The sequence below is a fragment of the Synchiropus splendidus genome, chromosome 11, assembly GCF_027744825.2.
Source record: "Synchiropus splendidus isolate RoL2022-P1 chromosome 11, RoL_Sspl_1.0, whole genome shotgun sequence".
Taxonomy (NCBI): domain Eukaryota; kingdom Metazoa; phylum Chordata; class Actinopteri; order Syngnathiformes; family Callionymidae; genus Synchiropus; species Synchiropus splendidus.
In genome coordinates, this window is record NC_071344.1 from 7235777 (window position 1) to 7240417 (window position 4641).

Consider the following 4641-nt stretch of genomic DNA (forward strand, 5'->3'; position numbering starts at 1 on the left):
CGCAGAGGTGGACATTCAAGCAAAGTGAGTCATCATGTAAATACCCGACTTTTCGCTCAAAACGTTTTATTTTCTATGTGTGGTAATGTTTGGCCAGCGATAAAACAAACGTGATTATTTCATGACGTGCTTAGAATACTGCTCCCATATTCAAGATTCTTTTCTTATTTTTCTTCTGCCTTATTTCTATTTTAGGTTATTTTATGATCATTTTCATATTTAAATCCACGGCCAAAGAAGTTGATTCATTTCAGAACATTTAGAATTAAACCATCATTTCTTTTACAGATGTTCAATTCAATTCCATTCAATTTTAAGAATAACTGTGACATATAAAAAGTATTGGCGGGTAGATGCAATGAATCTTCTTAAAATCACGACTTGCATTATGTCTTTTTATCACTAGATGGCAGCAGAGGCTTTACCGTTGCTGACTGCATTGACGTCAACGACGCTGAAAAATGATAGTTTCACAAGTAACGGAATCCCAAGACCAGGTCATCTACAAACATGGAGAGAGGTCGACACATAACAACGCGTTCTCTCTATTGAAGGAAAGATAAATGACGCAACAAACCCAAGGGAGCGTAGTGTGTCGATAACTGAGATAAAGCTTGATGCATTCTAATGTATTTTTAATGTGTTAATGTGTGAGTAGTTCCTGCTGGAAGTGGCAACAATGAAACTATTAAACAGCAACAAGAGCGATGAGTTGCGATGCTCTCCCAGAAGTACCTTTAAAACAGACGCATATTCACCATTCAAACTCACATACATTACTCGAGCTCAAGCAAGAGCCATCTCAGCTTCCTGCCTGTCCTGTCTTAGATTTGTGCCATTTATCTTGGGAATATTGCAAAATATGACATGGTTTTATGATGTGTGAAGAAATATATGAATAAAGTAAGTATCAACTACAAAATGCCATTGCCTCTCATGAAGTAAATGCCAGAAATAACTCATATATAGCCCTGAATTTGATGTATAATCTCAGTTGTGGCAACTCATCTTTTGTGAGTTGCTCAGTAACTCAATTTAATTTGTATAAAATGTTATTAAACAGTATTATTTGAAGTATTCTGATTTTCTTTGCCTTGAGTTTGACACGACTGATATACAATGAAAAACTGCAGTCAAAAAATACCCTTTTTTTTTTAACATTTTGTTTCTAATTTATTGGCCTGTGTAATATTGCATGCTTTACTGTTACATGTACTGTATCACGGCATGGAAATCAATCTCATCCATCACTTATCTCATATTTACCAACGTCCGGATCGATGGCTAATTAAACGGCGAGCTCCTGATGGGGGATCATGTGCCGGATCCCAGATGAAATGCGGTTGTGCGCTGGAGCTAAAGCGCCAACCTATCTATGACCGAGACGTCCCAGCAGAGGGAGGCGGCTATTGACTGGAGACATTTATATTTCATTGAAGACTTCAATGGCTGCATTATTCATCCCTGAATAATTGACACTGTCTGCTCAATAGAGGAGATGCTCAGTCACCAGATCGTAAATAGTGTCGACCTCAGCACCTTCGCGCTGAAGATACTCCCCAAAATACATTTCAGAGAATCACTTTTCCTGGATCTGACACCAGGCTGCATGCAATAACCTTTTGCCTCCTACAGGAGCTTCATCACCACAAATGCATGCTTGCCACTTTACCTAATAGCAGTGGACACGGGTCACTGGCTGGGATCGCCGCGGCATGTATGGCACAAAATAGCAGCGCCGCCTTCCTCTAATAGCCCTGCGGAGATGAGCTGCGAGCTGTGCATGCTAATAGCCACATTCTGTGATTTCCTCCCAGATATCATGGAGCAGAACCTCCAGTGACGGCACTATTGATCTATGAGGACCTGTCTGTCTCCGCTCTGTCTTTGGCAGCGCCGCGCTGTGGGAGAATCGGTGTCGGCTCCAGTTAGATAAGTGGGGGATCCGGTGAGCGCTTTGCAGATAATAACAACTGTGATACTTTGCTCACTGTCATCGATTGTTGCTCCTTCATCTGAAGGCTGGAGACCTCAAGTGTGTCCTGCTCAAAGGTCATGCTTTGATAGGCACAGATTGCAAAGTGGTTTTGGTGTCAAGGTCTGAGTGCGGGACCGAAATGGCGTCAGAAGTGGGATGGTCAACTGAGGCCATCATTTAATATGTCAGTGAACCGACTAAAATGATGAAACACCACCTGAGAGACAGTGGACGATGTGTAAAGCCTGGTATCCGCCAAGTTGTGATGCAAGTGTCTAGCATTACACCGCATTGTGACAATTTGCTGGCTTCTGTCATCCAATGTGCACAAGTCCTGAGCCAAAAACATGGATTCATCTCAGTGCAGCAGTAGTGGGGGAGGAAGTGGATCACAGTCGGGAATGAAAGCATCTGTTTGCCTTTCAAAATAAAGGCATGACATTCACTGAAATCTCAAGAAAGAAAAGTGGGTCACTCCTTCTTCAACAACTCTTTTAACTGTGATATTTGTTTAAGTACAAGAAGATTCCGGAGTAGTGTTGAAGATACTTTGCTATTAAAGACGACTTACACATGACAAGCATCGCAGCATCAATACACTACTACTAGCATCTGTCCTGTACTGCCCTCTCTTGACAGTTATTGGAACTAGAAAGGCAGTGGAACAGTGCATACCTCCGCCAAAGCATTTCCATCTACACTGCGATGTTTGGTGCGCAGGATTCCTTTGGAAGACCAAGGTTTGAGATAAAATGCTATCAGCTAGAGTTGAAGTACTCGATACTGGTCTTGGTCTTTACTTTACTCTGCCTTGTCTGGGAGTCAGACTCGGCGGACTTGGCATTTCTATTCACAATGATTCAAGATTATTCAAGGAACCCCAATGACGGTAAAACACAAGTATTACCAGCCTGTTATGGCGCGCATGTCAGTCTTTGTGTACACATTTCTGTAAGCAGTTCTTTGCAAGGTTGGAACTCTCCACATTCCAGTTGGTGCCAGAACTAGAAAGGTCACATGAGGCCAGCTTGCCATGGGTGAGGAACATGTGTTTAATTTGCAGAATAAGAACGATGAAGAGACCCATGGGGGTGTGCTTCATCATCCTCATCTCAAGGACAAGTACTGACCCTGCCATATCAAACTGAGTCTTTCATGTCTGCATGTGCACAGGCTGAAGATAGTGGTTCAAAGAAGATCTCCACTACTCGCCACTACAATGGCGTCAAGAGTTGGATGGTATCGAGAGAGAAGGTTATGAGATGTATTACCAGTGGAGTTAGTTGCAGCGGCCTCCAAAGACAAGGGAGACACACCAGCTTTGGTTTCTATAAAAAAAGACTGTGTCAACAACAGGTCCCATATTCTCCACTAGAGTTTTCGTCCAGACCAAGTAACTCAAGACCAAGGCGAGAGGCCCAGTCGAGACCAAGAGGTCAGTGGAGATCCCACCAACTAGGAAAGTGCTTTGGAATGAAGTGCTGTCAATAAAATAAAATAAAATAAAATAAAATAAAATAAAATAAAAATAAAAATAAAAATAAAAATAAAAATAAAAATAAAAATAAAAATAAAAATAAAAATAAAAATAGTATATAGTAGCCTCCTGCCAGAGGGAAGAGGGACAAAAGTCCATGACCAGGGTGAGAAAGGTCGCCTCTGATCCGTCAGCAATGTAGACATGCTCATTTATTTCTTACTGCAAAGGAAACCACAGTCTTTTTCCTGAATAAATAAAGAACTGAAATGCTTTCATTGGAGTTGAGTCAGGACTCAGTTCTCACCGCGCCACTCAGATGATAGCAGCAATGAAGAGGCAGCGTGGCTTCAAAGTTCACGCCTCCGTCTCTCCCTCCTGGATGTGAAATCACTGACATTAATGTTTTATTTGAGAAGTCTCGCTCCGCTAGTTAACAGAGACCTTTATCATTTGAGAGCCTCACACCTTTTCTCCCATGGAACTCATTGCCAAAGCAAACACTGACACCTTGTGTGAAATTGGAAAGACAAAAGGACTCACTTTAGGTTTTTACTTTTACTGGCTGAAATCTAGATTACTAGGACATTTTTGCTTTTTATGTCGTGTCGGCTTAAACTAAAATATAGAGGCACATAAGAGATAACTGGACCTGAACTGACAAATGGTGTTTCAATATTCTCCCGTTCTTGTGTTACATCAAGTGTTGAGCGATGCTGCCGGCGCGGTGATGCTCAGTCACTGTGAAGGAAAAGTGGAGCATGGCTCCCTTCAGGTCAGAAAATGTCTCTGTTTCGCTGCAGAACCCCACAAAACTACTTTTCAAAGAAGCCAATACGGAGCACCCCCCAGTGGAAGAGGGTCAAATGAATGTTTCATAGAATAATAATCTGTCTGCGGTGGCTAAGAGGTCGGAGTTGATGTTCGCTCTCCTGCGGGCGACGACTTCATCATGGCGACGCGGCACGTGAGCGATATAAAATACAATCAACGCCGAGGCTGAAGTCAATTATCTGCTGTGTTATCGGGGGTGTGTGACAGACATATATCAGCGCGCCACAACTTTTGACCCTGACCTCTTTAGTTTTCAAATCATTTGCTGACCTCTCTGACCTTGGGAACAGACGCCGCTGCTGGGGGAGCGTGGATAAATGATCGGCAACACCGGAGTGAGCGGTGTTTGACG